The following is a 21,143-nucleotide window of genomic DNA, read 5'->3' as shown; positions in this document are numbered from 1 at the left end:
CATCTGTCAAATGAACTGAAGAAAGAAATGGCAAACCCACTCTATTATCATTGCCAAAAAAAAAATGTCAAATGGTATAGAATCAGACATGAGTGAAAAAGATTGAACAACTTAACCTGTGTCAGGCTCTTCAATAAGGTCTTTACAAACATTATCTTATTTGATCCTTACAACAATCCTGGGAGGAAGGTAATAAATACTGTTATCTCCATTTTATACTTGAAGAAATTGAGACAGCCAGAAATGACAGCTTAGTAAATACCTAAAGCTGAATTTGAATTCAGAGCTTCCTGACTCCGGACCTAACTCTAGCCACTGAGCAACCTCTCTGTCTCCAAAGCTGGAAGAGATAAGTAGTATAGATGATTATCTCCTAGTTTTACAAATAGCAAATTTCAAGATTCTAGGAGTAAAGTGATTTGTTCCGTCGAAGTCAAGGACTTGAATCCAAATTTTCTGATTCTAAGTCAACTATATATGCATGTATTTATAATTTTATATATTTGTAAGATATTTAAATATTATATATATCATTGCCCCATGATACAGTGAAAATAACTCTGAACCTGAAATCACAGGACCCAAGTTCAAGTTCTGTGTGACATTGAGCAAGTGTACATAAGCATCCATGCCTTAGCTGACTTTTCTGTTAAAGGAAGGCAGAGTTTAACTAAATGACCCCTGAGGACTCTTCCAACTCTCCAATTGTTATCTTTTGATAAAAAGTAATTTAGAACTGATTATCTTTCCTACCTCTCCACTTTCCTTTTTTCCTGGCATATGGATTCGAATTTTGATAGTAAAACCCACTAGCTGGGAAAGTCCCTATACTTCTCAGTTCCTGGGGAAGGGGGAGGAATAACCCTTTCCCTATCTGCCTCAGAGTTGTGAGCAAAGAAAGCACTTTGTAAACTTGAAAGCTCTTTTGGAATGAGTTCTCATTATTATTCCTGGGCCCAGTTCACCCAGCAATGGGGCATCAGGTTACAGATCTCAAGGCTTTCTTTGCAGAGGGAAGACTAGCAATTTTTTTTTTGCTCTTTTCCTTAATATATGCTAATCAAAGCTGAGAGTCTGCAGAAAATATCTGTTTGCAAAAAGCCCCACTGCTGTTGCCTTGGCTTCCCTCTCTCTCCCATTTCTTCTCACGTCTGCCTCTGGGTGACTATTAATCCAGCAATTGGAGATTGGGGGGAGGTAGGCGTGGGGGAAGGGAGAGGGGAACGGAGGTCTGGTCTGTATGCATAGAAAGTGTCAGGATGGAAACAGTTGAAAAACACTTGGCAAAAATAAGGGGTGATCTAATGTTTAATAGTAATAATACATTTTTTTAAATTGCCATTATTATTCAAATTTAGGTTAAAAAAAAAAGTTCTGCTCTCAAGACCTCCCTCTCCCAAGTGGTCTGCCATGGCTGATGTATTCTGTTCACCTCCCTGTCTTAGAACCCCCACTGAGAGAGCAGAATGCTCAGCTGGGCTGTCATGTGTTTTGTATGCTGCTGGATGTGTGTGATTGAGCCTACTGAGTCCATAATTTACTGATTTGCTAGGGTCCTGGTAAGCCTCTTTTAGGAGCAAAATACCTCCCCATTAACCCTGTAGACACTGGCATAGATCCATATTTGTAGTCAGTTAAAAAACATGCTTCTTAGCTACTCAAAAATAACAGTGGATAACAGTCCAAGGACCTGTGTTCAAATTCTGTCACAACCGTTTCCCTTCTTATGTGATCTTGTAAAGAATTTATTTTTTTTAAACCTCTATTGTCATCTGTAAAGTGAAGGGGTTGGATTAGATGGATCTCTAAGGTCTGTCTCTCCTAGCCCTAAAACTAATGGTTAAATGAATATTCATATCGCACTTTTTAAGATTTACAAAATTAGTTTCTATGTTATCTTATTTGGTCCCTACAAAAATACCAAAAAGGTACTTATTATAGACATTGTTCTCAATTATATAGTGTTCAAATTCTGACTTCCCTTTTACAGATTAGAATACTGTTCAGAAAGGTGGTCGTTTGCTCATAATGACATATCTCATATATGTTGGAAATGGGATCCGAGCTCTGGTCTTCCACTGACCCTAAAATCAAGGCTCTTCCCATTATACCAAAATCCAGAGTGGGGGGGGGAATCAACTCTAAAGCATAAATATCACCATCAATTGATCATCAAGCATTTATAAAGTGTCTGCTGTATGCCAGATATTGTCGAGATAAAATAAACATTCCCTAATCTGAAGGGGCTTACATGTTGTACCATGTACATTTATTTTACATATATATATATGGATATGAACATTTATATAAAATGAATGTAAGATAAACAGTAATAGTTTAGGAGGAAGGACCACCCTGACAGTTGGGGAGAATTGGGAAAGGCTCCTAAGAGAAGTTGGTATCTTGAAAGAAGGGAGAGATTCTGTGAGACAGAGGTGAAGAGAGTATATTTTAGGCATGGGAAATGGGAAGTGCAAAGATAGCCAGGCAGAATTGTCATCCCATCCATTCCTAACTCTGAGTGATTGTCACCCAAAGGACTTAAGTTTGGCATTGAACAAATTAGGGAGGGAAGTTGGGAGAGAAAGGATCTGGCAGAGAAGTAATTAATATATTGTTTTCTGATTAATAGGAAAAGACTTTACCAAATGCTGTGAGTGAGGAAAACTCTTCAGGTAAGAAAATTGTTAACTTTTTTAATTTAAAATAAAAAAAGTTGTTAATCTCTCTAGATAGAAAGGAAGCCAAAAAAATTCCTGTTGTTATGGAATAGGTTTAGGGGGGCTGTCTCAGGTTATCCTGTCCCAAATTTCACTTTTCCTATCTTCCCAAACTTCCTAATTCATATTCTTATTTCTCATCCATAGCATGATTACCCAAAAGCCTCCTCCCTCCAGCCTTTTACCCAAAAGAGTTCTCAGTCTATTCATGTCTCTCACAGAGACACCATCTCCTTCTCAGTAAATCCTAGCACGTTTCTCATAGTGTGCAGAGGATAATGAGTTTGGATGGCAGTTTGAAATAAATAAATGAGAGCCCCAACCGTAAGAAACTATCCATCATGTGTACCCATGAAAGGGAACCTTGGATAAATTTGCAAAGGTCTTAAAATTTTAAAGGGAGATTCTGAATTCTGAAAAGGGGGTGGGATTGACTCTGCTGGGATCTATGAAGGCCTGTTTGCTTTCCCTCCTGCTGATATCACTGCTCCATATCGCTGCCTGGCTCTCCAGCCCTGGGCTCTGGCTGGATTCCTGGCTGAGACCTTGAAGACTGGGGGGCTCCGGGGATAGGGTGGGGATGGCTTGGCCAGTTATGTGATTGGAAAAAAGCCTTGGGGAAAGTAGACTCTTGAAAAGGTTGTTGCCCAGCCTTTTGCTAGCATTTAGCTATCTTGAATAAAGCTACTTTGGGGTTATTCATCTGTTTAGATCGCAAGGTATGCAGTCCATCACATTGGGCTTTGTCATTTTTGTTGTCATTTTCCTGGACCGGGGGTATTGAAGGACTTTTGAAGTGGTTGTTCTTCCCTTACCACCATCCTCTTCCTCCTTCCTAACTTCAGTTTCTGGTGCCTTGACTACAATGCTAGAAATCTGGCCTTCCCCAAACTTGAGGGTGGTAGTGTTGGAAGATATTAGGGAAGGGAGCAGGAAGTCAACAAAAGATATTGAATTGCTCCTCCCTTCTCCCCAAAAAAAGAAGTGAAGAGTTTGCAACTTAGCTAACAGTGCCCTGGGGAGACAGTTCTGGGATTGGACAAATCTGAAGTATAAGAGATAGAGGTTACAAATTGAATTGCATTTGCTTTCAGTCCCGATTTTAGGAGAGAACTTGTAGTGTCATAGAATCTCAGGGATCGTAGAAATAATTGTATCCTGGTTGGTTGGTTGTAGTCCTTCGTTCTCAAAGAGGACCCAAATGATATCACTATGTTAGAATCCAGTTACAGTGTGTCTAACTGTGATTGATCAGACCAGTATGAGCTCGGAGTGATCTGCCACAGGTGGAACATACATAGTCCCCATGAACATTTGGGGTGGACTGTAACTTTGTGCATCTTGAGTTTCTTCTGAGTTAATTCAGTTCTGCTTTGCTCATAAAGCACAGCACCTTCTCTCATGAGGGCACACCGTGTTGGGCACTCCTGTGCCAGGTCCCATGTCGTACAATCAATTCTAAAGTTCTTAAGAAAATTGTATCCTACACTAAAAGCCGAAGGAACTTAAGAGAACACAGTCTAATTCTCTCATTGTACAGATGAGAAAACAGAGACCTTGACAGTTCAAGCCATTTATTTGCCCAAGGCCACATAGCAGTGCTCTTTCTCTGTATCCTTCCGACCAGGGCCAGGAGAGGAACTCTTTAAAAATATCCTTGTTTTCCTCTGGGAAATGTCATGGACTACTCTGAGATTGCTCTCTAGGGTTAAGGGTAATAGGCTGCTTTTAGCATCGTTTCTTTGCCAGTGCTTTGAAGGGATGTTATAGGTAAATTCCAACCCAGCCCCTTAAAGGCAGGCCCTGCATTTCCCCAACCTTGGGAAGAGTACTAACTCACCCTCCTAGGGGTCTGGGGAGTGTCCTGGGCAGGCGGAACCTAGCCCGGCCCTGAGGCAGGCCCGGCCCTTGTTTTCCTGGTGGCTGGATGCCTGCCTGCCTGAGCCTCTCACAGCAGCATCAGATTAAAAGCTCCTTGCTGCATTCTGACACGACCAAAGTATTCATTGTGAGTCATACCTTCCCTCCTCAACCTCACTAGAAGTAAATTTGGAGGGGAGGGGTAGCAGCGTGATTGAGGCCCAGGAGTTACACCTTGTGGAATGGGGGCACTTGGCGGTTCAGTGTGGAGGTGTAAAAAGGCCCCCAGCGTCCTCCATGGGGAGAATAGGGGCTCTCTTAAGGCTGCTCTTCTCGGAGGCGCTCCAGCACTTGCTTTGGGGATTCCAATGCTGAATTTTCCTCTTACCAGCAGACTTAACTCTCTAATTTACCGGCCAAGAACTCCTGTGACCCCACAAATTAGAGCATTGTTAAGTCCCTATGTTTCATATTGTTGTCACTATGTTAAGTCACTTTGTTTCACAGTCTTAGATTTAGAGCTAGAAGAGATCTTAGAAGCCATATAGTTTAACCTCCTGATTTCATAGGATACTGAAGATCCAAGAAATTAAGGGACATGTCTAGGGTCACACAGTCAGTAGGGGGTAAGGAAAGGATTTGAACTCAGGTCTACTGAATCAAGGGCAACTAGCTGGTACAGTGGATACAGTGCCAAGTCTGGAGTCAAGAAGACCTAACTTCCAATTTACTAGCTGTTATCCTTCACTCTGTTTGCCTCAGTTTGCTCATCTGTAAAATGAGCTGAAAAAGTAAATGACAAATCACTCCAGTATCTTTGCCAAGAAAACCCCTAATGGAGTCATAAAGAGTTGGACACAATTGAACAATTCCTTAGTCAAAGCCAGCATTCTTTCTCTTAGATGCTTTAAGATTTATAAAATTTGCAATACTATCCTAACAGCATTATGATAAGATGAAACACTCTTTGTCGTCCTTATTTATCTCTGCTTTACATGTACAGAAAAATGTAAGGCAAAGAAAACTAATGCAACATGATCTAGTGTAAAAGTCCTGGTATTGGACTCATGAGAACCTCATCATTATTATTTATATACAAATTGTCTTCCCAAATAGAGTGTACACACTTTGAGAGCAGGCACTCACTCTGTCTCCAAACCCTATCACGGTTCCTTGCAGTGGTAAACACCTATTAAATTAAATGGTGCTGATTGCTGATTGATTGATTCCCAATACCTTTCACAGTGCCTTGTAGAAAATAGCCATTTTGTAATTATTTGACGAATGGATGAGGATATTATTATCCCAAGAATAGCACTGGAATTAAAGTTTGGAAACCTAGGTTTGAATTATATCTTTTACACTAACTAACTGAATGATCATGGCCAATTTACTTCAGCTCTGGCCTCTAACTTTGATTTCTTGCAGCACCCAAATTTTAGACTGCCTCGCTCCTCAGGTGGACTTCAGACCACATGACTATTTCTTATGTGGCTCCACCTGTGCTTTTTTAATTCATGCTTACTGATTCATATTTTACTAGTGGGCTTCCTCACTGCTATTGCATCCAGTCCATGCTGCTTTTCACATTTATCCAGCTGAAGCTTCTTGGTTTAATGATCAGTAGGCAGAAGGATGGTAGATAACACCCCATGTCCTTTTTTTTTTGCTGTTAACTGCAGACTAAGAAGGTTTGGGAAAATCTGCTTTGCTACTGCCATGGTAGGTACAACCAGGATATCAGCTTAGAACAGTTCTTCTTCCTTTATGTGACTAATTTGTTGAGTGGAACTTGGACAATAGAATGAAGGAATCCCCGAACCTCACAATTTGGGTCTGTTGTATAGAGTGTATTACTAAAGGGATGCTTAATGAATATCCAGAATAGGAAACAGTAATTGAAGAAAGCCATCATTACTTTTTTTAAGAACAGTTTTTAGACTAATCTTTTTTCTCTTTTTGATAGAGTTATAGTTTGCCTAGACTTTAGCTAAGCATTAGATAGAGGTTTCTCTGCTGTTCCTTTTTTAAATACTAGTTTTTTTTATTTTCAAAATACTTGCAAAGATGGTTTTCAACATTTACCCTTTCAAAACCTTGTTTTACAAATTTTTCTCCCTCCCTCCTCCCACTTCTTCCCCTAGATAGTAAGTAATCCAATAAAAATTAAACATGTGCAGTTTTTCTATACATATTTCCACATTTATCATGCTGTATAGGAAAAATCTCTCTGTTATTCTTATGGACAAGATGGAAAGATATAGGCTAGATTAGAGCTTCTTAAATTTTTTCCACTTGTGACCCCTTTTCACCTGAGAAATTTTTACATGACACTGGGTATACAGGCACAATAAATAGATGCACAAATCAAATATTTACTGATAATCATAATTTTGTGATTCCCCACATTTAGTTACAAGACCCCATACAGGATCACAGATCACAGTTTAAGAAGCTGGAGGGCTAGATGAGCATATAGATTCATAACTAGTTAAATTACTGAACCCAAAGTATAGTTTATTAATCAATATTTTGGGAAAGATGTGATCAGGTGTAGTGTCCCCAAAGGAGAGGGGCCAGGCTTCTGACAAGGGTCTTAAGATGATGTCACTTGCCTTGCCAGAAAACAAACAATATGCTTTTTAAGAATTGACTGAGGGGCAGCTAGGTAGTGCAGTGGATAGAGCACCAGCCCTGAAGTCAGAAGGACCTGAATTCAAATGTGACCTCAGACACTTAACTCGTCCTATTTGTGTGACACTGGGCTAGACACTTAATCTCAACTGCCTCAGGAAAAGAGAGAGAGAGAGAGAGAGAGAGAGAGAGAGAGAGAGAGAGAGAGAGAGAGAGAGAGAGAGAGAGAGAGAGAGAGAATTGACTGAAGGAACTGGAGGTATGTAACTAGAGAAGAGAAGACTTATGAAGCAATTTCCTATGGAACTGATTTGTTTGATGAAGCCCCAAAAGAAGTAATATGAGGAAAAGCTTGTAATAATAGAACTATCTTTAAGTGAAAATAAGCTGCATTAGGAGGTCAAGGGACCCATCTCATTAGAATGACCACTTGGGATTCCTATTCAAGCACAGTTTGGGCGGTCCTGTCCAACTTTGAGGTTCTGTCAAAGTCTCATTCAGTTTCCTAGGTGGAATCCAGCCTCTCTTCCTCCTATGATTCAATTCCCAATAAGAATGCAAAACTAGTTTTGTGAAAATACTGCACTGTGATCCACAATCATTTCTGATGATCCTCTTTATGAATGCAGATAGCTCTCTCCATCACATCTGTTGGAATCACCTCATAAAATAAGTTTTTGTATGTGTTGGAGGGAAGATGCTTATCTTGAGGCTTGAGGGTAAGGGAGTAAGGCAAGGAGGATTTCCTAGAGATGACAAATAGGAAATAAGGTGGGGAGAGAGAAGGGAGGACTTTTCAGTCATAGGAAAGAACATTCCAAAGAATAACTGGGGACATTCTCCCTGTAAAATCATGACTCTAGAACAAGAAGAGACCTCATAGACAATTTAGTCCTTTTCTGTAGATGAGGAAGCTAGAGAGATTGTCTCTGGTTGCACAAGTGGCAAACCTCCAAAATAAGATTTGAACCCTACTCTGGAAACTCCAAAGTCTGTGTACCTTCCATACCAGTTTTCCAGTTGTTGTTGTTTAACTGGTTCCCCATTCCTGTGTGCTTTTGACTTGACACTTGATCAAAATCAGCATGGAATAGTGGGGGGAGAGCAAAATAAAGCCAGACCTGGATTTGAACTTGGGAGACCTCTGGTTTACTGTTCTACAAAAGTTCCCTTAATTTCAGGAAGATGGACTTAAAATCTTTTTGTCTGAGTAGACTAGCTAAATCAATTTTAGTCCCAGCTCTTGAACAAACTAATTTTGTTTTCTTTGATAAGTAGTAGACTCAACCTTCTTGGGACTTTCTTTCCCTATCTGCAAAACAGATTCAAAAATATTCTCAAAGATTACTTCCTCTGGAACTTTCTTGTTGTTTTTCAGATCATATCTGATTCTTTGTAACCCCATTTGGGATTTTCTTGGCAAAGATGCCAAAGTGCTTTATCATTTGCTTTTACACCTCATTTTACAGATGAGGAACCTAAGGTCAGTAGGGTGAAGTGCCTGGCTCAGAGTCACTCAGCTATTCAGTAGTGGCTGAGATCAGATTTGAACTAGGGAGACTCCAGGTTCAGTGCTCTGGGAACTATGGCGACACTTAGGCATCCTGTAGCATCTATAGCTCTTTTGAATCTTTTGTGTGATTTCATCTGTATGGGAATTGCATCCCACAAATTGGCTGATTGCACCCTGTCTGTAATTTATAGTCTAAGTGGGTTTAATAATCAGCTACTGAGTGTCAAAGGCAGTTCTTAGATCAGGTCTTTCTAAAATCAGTAATCTATCCATTCCACTAGATAGATTCTCATGTAATTGCCATATGGTAAAAATAATATGTATTGTTTTATTTTTGTTGAAATTGTGAAAACTCCTTGGGAATAGGTCTCTTATATTTCTTTAACTCCTCCATTTTCCAGTCTATCATATTTCTGGGTACATTTATATATGGGGAGGGTGGAGGTTATTACTTATGATTGACCTCCCAGAGATCTCCCAGTTTAGAAAAATCTCTTTGAGGGCTATAGATGTTTAATTTATGGTCTGAGAGAATTTCCAGGTTTATCATTGACCACACAGCTAATATGTCAAGAACTTAAATCCTGGTTTCTGGTTCTAAAATACCCCACCCTTTATGTATTATTATATACACCCTGCTGCCTCTCATATCAAGAGCACATTAAGTAACAAACACTTGAATGAATGAATAAATGAATGAATGAATGAATAAATGAATTAATGAATAAAATAGAGATTTGATTCAGTCTCCAACTAACTGGTGCTCAGATATGAACTTGGGTGGGGGAAGAACCAAAGTTCCTTGACATATTGTTTAGTTCATATAACCCCTTTGTGAGCCAGATCCCCTATGTCATTATTATTGCCAGTATTCAAATAGGAGAAACTGAGGCAAAAACTTGGATTTGACATCTGTCCTGTCCCACAAGGCAGATATTCTGTTTCTCCTCAGATTTCGGCGATTTTTAGTATCACCTTTCATTGTCTTCCTTTTCACCTCAATTATTCCCCCAGGGCCAGAAGGAGTTAATAAGCAACCCCAAGTGCATAACTTACTACCAGAGAAGGAACTTAGGCTCAGAGGAGAATAGAGCCTTTTATTCTCCATGTGTGACTGGGAGGGTGGCTGTACCTTTTCTCGGGTAATGCTGCCCAGGGGACCACAAAGGAACATTTGAATCTCATGGCATTGGGCCCCCTTTTCTTCACTGGGGGGAAAATAGACCATTATTCTTGACGTGCCCAGTGCTGAGTAGCCCCTGATTGTCAACTTCAGCAGAAAAGGAGGCCCCCCAGTTTCCAGAAGGATTTCCTAGTGGCAGTTCTGAAATATATTAGCATATTTTGCATTAAAAAAGAACCTAGAAAATGAATTAAATGAATGGCCATAGTGCTTCAGAATGGCCAGTAATTGTCCGCGTTTTGAAATTCCCAGTTAATGCCTGAAATTTATGAAGCACTACAGCAGCCACCCTTAATCAGGAGACATTGTAATAGCGTGTGCATATTTTAAGGACCATGATATCCTGTTACCGTCTGAGCAATACCTGGAGACTTGCTCAAGAGAACCCTGTCCTAGTTTTTGTAGCAAAGCTTGCAGTTCATTTTCTGCCCCCTGTATGTGATTCCAGCTGAGATTTTTTTTCCGTCTTACTTTCAAAACCCTCTTTCATAAGAGGAAGAGGGTAGGAGGGCTGAGGGAGGGGCTCCTGAACAATCAATTAAGGCCCAGTGTAAGACAGGAGTCAAAATACAATGAACATCCAGCCTGCTTTCAACAGCTCTTCAGTTAAAGTGTACAGGGAGCTGAGATCAGATCCTTGATGGAGGCTCAGTTGATAATGGAGTTGGAGTCTGGAGGTTCTTCAAGGAGGCAGTGTCCAGACCTGCTTGGAGGAAGTAGGCTCTGTCATCGGGGTGAGTGTCTCTGCAGTGGTGGCAGCCGAGGCCCAGGGCAGCATCTGGGGGGGCAGGGGTATTTGAGGTCGGTGTTTGGCAGGCAGGACTGAGCCTATGCCTTAGAGTGAGCTGCCTGGACACACCAAGGAGATGCTTTGTTTGAGCTGTTGGCCTTAAAGAAAAAAAGGAGACAAATGGGCATCGAAAGCCTGATTAAAATGCCTCACAACCACAGCTGGGGGCTCCAGGTGGGACATTAAGATTTTCTGATTTCTTGCTAGGAGTCTTCCAAAATGAAAGTCAGCAGGAGCCATCTCACAATTTCATTCAAAAAATGCCCTGTCCACCCTCCCCGTTCTTCAGTTAACATGATCTGAGTCTGCACAGATATAAATAAAAATGATAGAACTGCTAAATAAAGATAGATTCCCTGGGTGAGCCCTGATGGTACTGAAAGTACCCATGAGACAGCAGGAGTGATTGACAGAAGTAGCTGGTACTTTCTTCCCTCCCCCCACCTGCTGTGTCCTGTGACCCATCGCTTGCAATGGTTCTACCTCAACCCTGTAACTACAGAGGGAATGATCTTAAGCAGGACACAGGAAATGTCAAATGCAGGTACAAGGAGTCCCCCTTCTCCGGCCACCGTTAGATTTAACTTGGTGAAACTCTAATCGAACATGGTATAAATGGCTCAATATGTCACTCTTTAGGAGAGATGGGAAAGTAGAGGGGAGCTCAGCCCACTGTCACTCAAAAGAGGGGACTTAAGGGGGCCCTGATTCATTGTAAATCAGAGGGATATTGGTCAGTCATTAGATATTATGGAATTGTTCGACATCGACAAAGAAAAAACAGGCAGGAAAATGAGATGGTATCAAGGTATCTCTGTTTTGGAAGCTTTTCCTCATTTTCTTCTACCCTCCCCAAATTACCTTATACATTTTTTATGTTCTTTTTGCATTTATTCTATATTGTTTCCCCCATTAAAATGTAAACTTTTAAAGGGCAGATCCTATTTCATTTGTCTCTGTACCCCTAGCACCTACCATGGTTCCTGGCTTAATTAATGCTTATTGACTGATTAGAAAACCTATCTGTGGGTAGATTGAGAGTGACTAGATCTGGATTGTAAAGGGATTACTGGAAACTTTTAGAAGGGAAGCAAACTAGAAACCAAGTGGGGAGAGAATACAAAATGATCTAAATGGTATTTAAAACATTAAAATAACACACTTGGAAAGCATTAAAAACAAAAACAAGAAGAGGAGAATGGGAAAAAGTTTGTAGGGTGTGGGTAGCTGCTATAGAAGCCAAAGGAATGGACTCTTCAAAACAGGCCACCCAAGTCAAAGAAACTGAGTTAGGTGCTGAATACCCAGAACAAAGGAAAAACTGGTTTGGGACTTTGGTGAGTAGACTCTCGGGACATGGGCTGAGTCACTGTCTCAGGTGGCAACAAGGCTTGACTCGGAGCACAAAGGCCCCTAGGAAGTTGACATAGAATACTCACTCTGGGCCTGAATTTAAAAGAAAGAGGAATAAACAGTCGTTGCAGTGTTTGGGGCTGGAGCTGGAGTCAGTGACTGGGAGAGAGGGTTTTTTTTGTTGGGTTTTTGTTTTTGTTTTTTTGTTTTTTGTTTTTAAACTTGTGTCTAATTGAGTGCCAGAAGATCATTTATCAGGATCTTCACCTGGCTATGGCTAACCTGTAGCCTGAAATGCCCTCGAATTGTTGGGCAAAAATGACATTGTGTTGCATGGCTATACATTGTGGATGAGTTGTGCCTTTATGAACTGGGTGAGGGAGAAGGGCCACTCAAAAAGGAAAAAAGGAAGAGACCAGAAATCCCAGAAACAAGGAGAAATTACCCCTCCCCTACCTTCTTTAATCTTGTCCTTAGGACAAGACCTCATCTAGACCTCAGACCATGTAGGAAACCTGCTGTTTCTGAATACAACCTATTTCATCACAAATGTCCACCCTGTCTTTGTAGAGATTGCATAGAATAGTGGGTAGGGGAACTAGCCTTGGAGTTAGTCAGGAAGACCTGAGTTTGAATGTGACCCATGATACTCACTAGCATTAGGATAAAGCCTAGAATTGAGATTTCATTGGTACAGAGAATTTCCAGAAGAGGAAAGACTACCAATCCAAGTCTGCATCATATAGTTCTATAGGATTATGAAAAGTTGCTATCCTAGCTAGCACTTCACCAATATTGTCTCATCTGATCTTCACAACAATGTTGAGTGCTTTTATTACTCCCATTTTACAGGTAAGGAAACTGAGGCAGGAAGCGGTAAAGTCACTTGTCTACGACCGAAAGCTAGATTTGAATCCAGTCTTCCTGACTTTAAGTCCAATGCTCTAACTATTGAACTATCTAGCTGCCTCATAAATGACTTGCCCAAAGTCACAAAGCTATGTGTACTACTCCAAAGGTAGGACTTGAACTCGGCTTTTCCTGGCTTTGAGGCTCCATCCACCATATTACCTCTCACAGGGCCTAGGATTCTTGGACAAAGCACTTAATGACTTGGTACTTCAGTTTTCTCATCTGTAAAATGGAGATAAAAACAGGAGCATTAGTACCTGCTCTCTAGGGTTGTCAAGAAGAACAAATGAAATGATTAGTGATCTGTATATTTTAAATGGCTCTGTATAACTTTATTGTCTTTATTATCTCCCTTCTTTTCCTTTTTTCTGTGGACTGATATGGAAATAAAAAGAGATCATGTAAAAGATCAAGGCTATACAGATATAGAATTAGGAGGCAATCCTGGTACCCCTTGAGTAGAATCCCCCAAGGTGTTAGTGGGGGAACTTTGTGATGTGTATTTTACTAATGTATTTATAGATCTACAACCTACTTAGGATAGTGACTTTCCAAAAGAAGGAAGGAAAGAAAGAGAAGTTCATTAAAATATTGATTGACCAGTAGTTGTATCACAGACTTTTAGAAATGGAAGAGATCTTAGAAGTTATCTGATTCAAGGCCGGACACATTTAGTTTATAGTTTAGATTTAGGAACCAGGTTTCAAATTGAGAAGCTAGTTAGTTCCCCCCTCCTTGCTAAGGAAAGAGAAACAAGACAGTGAATGACCACAAACCATTGGTTCCTAGCTTTGGTCACTAGAAAAGCATCCTGAGTGATCGATTCTCTGGAAAAGCTGAGAAAGGAAGCTAAACTCATCTGGCTAGTGTATGGCACTCATTTTGCCTTCTATGGGGTGAAGAGGAAACCCTGCTTGCCGATGGTGTTTGAACCCAGAATACCTGATTTCAAAAGCAGGAGTCAAAGGCCCTGGTTCCAAATCCCTTCCTTTCTGTGTGGTGTTAGGCATCTCTAAGCCTCAACATCCTATTTATAAAATTAGGGATTGTGCCAGATGGCTGTGAGAGGTATAGATCATTTTGCAACACTAAATTTTCATTTGGCATTTAAAGCTCTTCAGTAACCCCTTCCTACATTTCCAATTTTCTTACACTTTACTCTCCCCTGAAAATCCTGATCCAGCCATACTGACTTCCTTGCTGCTGTTGTTGTCATGTCTGATTCTTCATGACCTCATTTGAGGTTTTTTTGGTAAAGATGCTAACTTGTTATTTCCTTCTCCAGATTATTTTTATGGATGAGAAAACTGAGGCAAACTGGGTTAAGTTACTTGTCCAGGATCATAGTATCTGAAACTGGGCCTGAACTCACATCTTCCTGAGCCCAGCGCTCTATCCACTGCACCATCTTGCTTACCTTTCTTACCCTTTCTCAAAAACAACCCTTCTCTCATGCCTTTGTCCATGTTTGTGGTACATTCCCTTCCTCCTCATCTCTACTTCTTAAAATCCCTCGCAACTTCCTTGAGGACTCAGTTCAAATACCACCTGTTTTAAGAGGCCTTAATAAGCATCTCCAAAGATGCTCTAAGGACAGTCAGCCAAACTTGGAACCAGAATTTAGTCTCCCAACTCTTCTTTAAGAGGCTCTGTCTTCTTTAAGCATATGGCTTGGCCTCCCAAAGTTTACATTGCACTTCTTCAGGGTGGATAAAAATAATGAGGATGATCATAGTACAACAAAACAAAGTGTGCAAAATGATCAAAGAAATGCAATGTGAAAATAAGGAAGGGGTTGTAGAATCATAAGGGATCACAGGAGAATTCATCAGGAGGAAGAGATCAGAGGAGGATTCATCAGAAAGAAGAAGTGAATTTTGCATCAGGTTTTAAGAGATGAGATGACCAAGGATGTGTTAAGGGAAGAGAGGAAAAACATTCAGTTAAAAGCAGTCAATACTTAATTTCATACTGGCGTGTTCAAGACACTATTCTAGATCCTGAGGGAATTAGAGGGACAAAGACATGGGGAGATCTATGAGTAAGTGTCTCCTGAATGCCCTTATAGTTAGCAAGGACCTTGGCCATCACAGACTACAACCCCACCATGTTGCAAATGAGGAAACTGGGACCCATGAGAATTTGTGGAGTGATGAGAGCAGAGGGCCAAGGACTCAACCCACATTTCTAAAAGAAAATACATTTTACTGAAGCCTTTCATTTTTATATCAGTCATTTCTGCCCCTTCCCTTGCCCCCCTCCATTGAACCCTCCCCTATAATAAAGATAAACCATTATGCAAAAATACTCGGCAACTGCTTCTGACAGTGTGTATACAACATCCTATCCTAAGCAGCCCTTGTGCCTTCTCTTTGAGGAGAGAAGTGTGCTTTCACGATCTGCTCTCTGGTATTGCTATTGATTTTTCAGCCACTTTGATTTCATCTTCCTTTTACTGATCTTTTCATTTACATAGTTGAAATCTACTTAATCTTGTTCATTTTCTTTTCATTCTTTTGATCTTTCTAACCTTTTCTGAATTCCTCGTTTACTAGGATTGTTGATAAATCTAGATCTAGGAGAGACTTCAGATGCCATCTATTCTGTGGAGGTAGTGAATGTGAGTTTAAACCCAGAGCCAGCATTCTTTTCTACTGTACATGTATCTGATACTACATTCATATAACCTAGCATTCTCTAATTTAGGGTTTCTTAACCTGGAGTCTGGGGCCTTAAAAAAACATACTGATTGATGTATTTTAGTATAATTAGTTTCCTTTGTAATCATTTATGTTTTATGCATTTAAAAACATTATTCTGAGAACCTGTCCATAGGTTTTTACCAGACTGCCAGAGGGGTCTGTGCCTTTTAAAAAAGATTTAAGAAATCTCATTCAAATGAATAAGCATATATTTTATCTATCATTCTTTGTCACAGAGTGCTCTAAGCCCACATTTAAAGCATAGCAAACCTTGATAAAGAAAGGTTGCATGACTTGCCCAACAAAGTCTCACTTAATAAGAATAATGTTTAGTTTTTTATGTTTCATATATGGTATATATTTTAAGGTCTACAAAGCATTTTAAATATATTATCTCATTCAATCTTCAGAATAATCTCATGAAAATAGGTGCTATTATTATCCCTACTTTACAGCTGAGGAAACAGAGATGTGAAGCTATTTGCCCAGAATCACACAGCTTTTAAGTGTTAGAGGTAGTGTATGACTTCAGATTTTCCTGATCCAAGTCCAGCACTCTATCCCACCCAGCTGCCTAATCTGGGAGGCCCTCCTAGAAGAAGAAAATTTAACAGAATCACTAGAAATAAAATCCCAGATCTCCGTAACCCAAATGGGAATGTGACTTCTAGCCCACCTTGGAAACACATTTGTGACATGGAAAGTTACTTAATGGGACAGTTTAGTTTTGTTTGCAAACCAAAGGGCTAGAAAACCTCCAGGAAAGAAATCTTTTGTAGTTTCCTTGGAAAAGCCTGTATTTGGTATGCATTAGGTGATCAGAACTGGTCCCACTGAATTTTAGCTGAGTTAATTTGCAAACTCATGTTTGTTGTTTGTATTTCTGAGAAGAGAGAAGGTAGATGGGAGTTGGGGTGGGGTAAAAAATACATTTAAGGATTTCTCCATCATTGCACATGTATAACCTATATCTGATTGCTTACCATTCATGGAGGAAAGGAAAGAAAATTTGGAACTAAAAACTTTAAATAAGAATATTTTGTAAAAATGTTTAAAAAGAAATTCTTCCTTGTTGGAACCTCATTCTTTCCCTCCCAGGATACTGCCAAGTAAACAGCTTAATTTCCATCTCTGCTGGAGATGCAGGATGCACTATTCACACTTGCTAACAGATAATGTCTCTTGTCTTTGTTAGTTCCTAATAGTCTTCTTTTTGTAGCTGTGGAGGCTTGGGAAAAGGTAATTGACTGCCTCACCTAGGGTAAAATGAAAACACCTGGAGACGGTTCCATTTCAAATTGAGCCCCTCCCAAACCCCCATCCGCCAGGATCCAATAGATAACCCCAGGGCCCCAGTCTAAAACTAAATGGATTTGGAGCAGAGGAGCTATCGATTAACCTTGTGTCTGAGATACTTATTCTCATTTTCCAAATGCTCTGAGATGAAGGAAAGCAAAGGGGGACATGCTTCAATAAAAAGAAAACCTTTAGGTTGCCATTTTCCACAAATCCAACTAACCTTCAGCACAGTAGGATGGAGTCAGAATGACAGAATCCCTGCACAATAGGAGTGATACATCTGGGAATCCGTAACGTGATACTGTAGCAAGCCTTCCATTTCCCTGATCACAATATTTTCCAGTTTGTCCATAGCTCTGTAACAAAGAGTCATTTTATGTTGCATCTCTCAGTGTGAGGTTTCATTCCTATATTTCTTTCTTATTAGAAGGAAACAACATTATAGGCGATGGATAGAGCTGGAACAGACCTCAAAGGCCACCCAATCCAGTCATCTCATAGATTTGGAAACTGAGAATACTTTAAAAGGGCTTTAAAATATCAAAGTCCCACAGATTATAATCCGGGCCTCTGAGAACAGAGTTAACATTCTTTTCCTTAGGGCCAAATCTGTGTTCAAATCCTTTCTCAAATACTGGACAAGACCCTCACTCCCTATGAAGCTCAATTTCCCCATTTGTAATATGAAGAATTGTGCTTGGTGATCATTCCCCGCTCTAGATTTGTGAGTTTATGATTGTCATATTAGTGTGTTAGGTGAAGAGGGAGGGTTGCTTTTAAGCTACTCTGAGATATCTACGGGTATTAAAAACACTATTTCAGAGTAGTCTCCTTGGTAATAGGAGGGGAGCATAACAAGAAATCCTTTCCAGCTCTAACATTCTGTGAATCTATAGGTCTCATCATTGACAACCAAATTCCTGCCCTGTGATCTGAGAAGACATTTTTTAAAAAAATCTATGTCCTTGTGGACATTCAACCTGGAAGGCCATCTCAGAGAAGTGTTTGAGTTTACTTTAAATTTAGAGTTGTCAGTTATAATTTGCTGAAGAAGGCTTTTTAAAGGAAATCTAGCTACCTAATCACAGGACATATTAACCCAAATTAACCCATTAAAAAAATTATGTCCTGACCTAATTTCTCCCAGCTAGAGATTTGAATGGTTGGATTGTTTTTGTTTTAGGGTTTTTTAAATTGGGAACAGGGGAGGATAAAGGCTTATTTCCCCATCTCTTCAGTAATAGGAATTTTGTTATTTTATAAGTTGTCCTGAAAGATCAGAGACTTCCTAGCAGGCAGGTAGGTAGGTGACATAGTAAATAAATGAATTCAAATCCCACCCCAGATATTTATTAGCTAGATAAATTTTATGCTAATAACTAATTTATGAAGCACTCTACAAATATTTGATAAAACAGCTTTGGGAAGTTACTATTGTTATTGTTACCATCACCAGTTTATAGATGGGTGACTTGCCCAGGATCATATAGCTAATAAGAGGCTATGGCTAGATTTGAACTCTAGCTCCTGACTCCTAAACACAGCCACCTATTGTTGTTCAGCCTTCATTCTGAAAGAGGACCAGTGACATCAGGAGGGGATGTCTTGACTTGCAGGTGAATTGGATTTAAATGAGACTGAGCTGTGCAAAGTCATCAGCCTCACTCTATGCTCCAGAGTCATCAGACCCAGTGACAAGATAAGAGTTCAGAATGTCTGGTGATATAGGAGATAACAACCTCTTTAAGCTAAGATCTTACCCAGGTTTGTCTAGGTTTGTCTGAGGCTGTTCAGTAATTAAATTTAACATAGCTTAATCTCTTATCTCTCTTAGTGAGAAAATGGCAATATCATCACAAAATATTGTATCACTGTATACCTCTCAAGGTTATGAGAATAAAATATTTGTAAGGCACTTTGCAAAACTTAAGTATAAATACTAGTTATTAATATTATAATGTGTGCAAGAGCAACTTCAGTGGTCATCCGGGCTAACCCTGTCCTTTTTTTACATGAGAGGAAACCCTTAGTTACCCTTCACCATAATAGGTCTTATAATTAAAGAGATTTGGGATCAATATCAGAAAAACCTTAACAATTAGGCCTTTCTAAAATTTGAATGGGCAGCCCTCTGAGGCAGTAAGTCTCTCTTCCATTTGTCCTATCTAAATAATACATTCGAATCAAAGATCGGGCCTCTGCTCCTAGCAGATTTTGTCCTGCCCGGCTTAACTGGCCAGTGAATGAGTAAAAATTCCCTTAACTAAATGATCAACTCAACTGGTTCTAGACCAGGTTTCACATCCATCATTCTAAACATCTTGCCATTCTACTCTCTATTGTTATTGTCTAAAGGAGAGCCTCTATCTCTCCACTTCTTGCTTTGGGAACAGTAATCAAATCAATATTACTATTGCTTCTGGAAAGTGGCCTCCCCATGACTCCACCATTTTTATGACTCCCAACATCAAAGTTCCTTTCTTTTGCCACCACATCCCATTATGTGTTATTCCCCTGTACTGACATGTAACTTTTCTGAGGACAGAAATTGTCTCACTTCTGTCTTTGTATCTTCACTGCCTACTGCCAGACTTGGTACATGGGAGGAATTAATAAATGCTATTTCATTCACTCATCCCTGGAGGTCTTCAAGCAGTGGCTACATGGTGTTCAGTCATTTCAATCATGTCCAACTCTTCATGATCCTATGGGGGTTTATTAGCAAAGATATTGGAAGGGTTTGCCATTTCCTTCTCCAGCTCATTTTACAAATGAGGAAACTGAGGCAAACAAGGTTAAGTGACTTGCCCAATATCACATGTCTGAGGACAGAATTGAACACAAGGAATTGAGTGAGTCCTGGTGAGTCCTGCTGAATCTAGGCCTGGCACTCTCCTGTGTCATCCAGCTGCCTGTTACTAGGTATAATGAATGTTGCAAAAGGCATATGGTAGTAGATTTGACTACACGACCTCTAAATTCCATTCTAATTCCAAGACTATTTCATGCTTTTTTAAAAGCAAAGTAAAAATTCTTTAATGGTTCATTTTAAAAATCAATATTAATAGCACTAATAAGTTCTTTTCTCATTTTAAAATGCTATGAGAATTCTCTGTATTCATGAAGAGCCATGACTAATTTGTTAATACAATTTGTGAACAGATGATTTAGAATTTATCCAAGGACTTCATGGACTAAATAGGCCAACCCTTTCATTTTCTTTTTTAAAAATTAATGTTGTCATAACTTTTTTTTACATTTTTCTCTTAGCAATGCCAGCACCCCATAGAACTCTCTCTTAAACAAATTCATTTAGGTAAAACAAAACAGGTATCATTTCTTACCATCTTTTAATAACCCACTACCTCTTTGCCAAGAGATGAGAGGTATGTTTTATTGTAGTTCGCTCCTTTTACTAAATTCTAATGTTTTTCTATACCATTTTTATGCTACTTGATCATTTTGAAATTTGTTCTTTTGAGTTGGCTTACTTTACTCATGATTTTATTTTTCCTAAAGAACTTAAAGTTCTTCCCCACTTCCTGATAAGGATGGAAGGAGAAAATTCTTTGCTTGGGGAGGGCTCCTTGCCAAGGCCACTGTAATATGGTACTAAGAACTACCTCTTCCCATTCCTCATTAAAATTTCCAGCTTGTCAAGTTGGATGTCATCTAGTTTTCCTTTTGACATTTCTCCACTTGGGAAACAATTTTTATATTTCAGAGTGAGTGATTTTGATCACTGCAGACTCTTCCTGGGTCTGTTTTGTTCTCATTTTTTTCCCCTGAACTCTTCTCCCATTGGAGACATAGTGTTCCATAGTGAGGTATGGTTGGCAAAGGAAAGAGACAAGACCACTCATGAGTGTGGAGCATCCATAGAAGTCAGACCAGAGTTTCAGGGATTTTTAACCAAAAAACACCATTGAAGAGAGAAAATAATCAGAGAGGGAAAAGAAATGTAAATATTCTTCAACAGCAAAATTTCTAACCCATCCTTCTCATGCAGATGAAGAGGTCTTTGGGGATTCAGGCAAACACTACCTTAAAAGGCATAAAGTGTGGGCCTTCTCCACATTCTCCCTCCTCTTTCTTCCTCATCTTTCCCTGTCACAGAAGCAGAGTCTTATGCTGGTAATATCTTCCTCCTACACAAAAATCTAGTGATCTGTTTTCT

The 21,143-nt window shown here is 39.7% G+C and overlaps 1 protein-coding gene across 17 annotated transcripts in view; it reads left to right on the top strand.

Annotated features, from left to right (window-relative positions):
* The window catches only part of ZHX2 (zinc fingers and homeoboxes 2), a 220,918-nt gene that overhangs the window by 56,268 nt on the left and 143,507 nt on the right, over positions 1-21,143 (top strand). For 13 of the 17 annotated variants that reach the window (XM_074266277.1, XM_074266406.1, XM_074266259.1 and 10 more), the window contains exon 2: positions 2,633-2,675. The exons of 2 other annotated variants lie outside the window; for them this stretch is intronic. The gene's annotated coding sequence lies outside the window, so the exon portion shown is untranslated. Of the gene's footprint in view, positions 1-2,632; positions 2,676-6,263; positions 10,645-21,143 lie in introns of those variants that run through there. 2 more of the 17 variants (XM_074266358.1, XM_074266311.1) reach the window with 1 other exon arrangement.

The sequence above is a fragment of the Sminthopsis crassicaudata genome, chromosome 1 (genome assembly GCF_048593235.1).
Source record: "Sminthopsis crassicaudata isolate SCR6 chromosome 1, ASM4859323v1, whole genome shotgun sequence".
Taxonomy (NCBI): domain Eukaryota; kingdom Metazoa; phylum Chordata; class Mammalia; order Dasyuromorphia; family Dasyuridae; genus Sminthopsis; species Sminthopsis crassicaudata.
Note: the sequence above shows the minus strand (reverse complement) of the source record. Positions and strands in the feature narration are given on the sequence as shown.